Here is a 206-nt window from a genome sequence, read left to right on the forward strand (position 1 = left end):
GGAGTTCGCTCTCGCAGCCGCGTTCCCAGAGCCCTGCGCTGGAGGCTGGGCCGGGGAGGGGGTGTGGGAGCGCCCGGTGAAACCGCTTTGCAGGAGCCGCCGTGCCAGCGCCGGGCGGAACAGGTTCCTCCGCTCCGCCAGCCCGGGAACCGGTGCCAAGCACCGGGGTTTTGCCAGGGCAGCCCCCCCCCCCCCCCCCCCCCCCG

This window comes from Calidris pugnax, unplaced genomic scaffold (assembly GCF_001431845.1).
Source record: "Calidris pugnax isolate Ruff unplaced genomic scaffold, ASM143184v1 scaffold341, whole genome shotgun sequence".
NCBI lineage: Eukaryota > Metazoa > Chordata > Aves > Charadriiformes > Scolopacidae > Calidris > Calidris pugnax.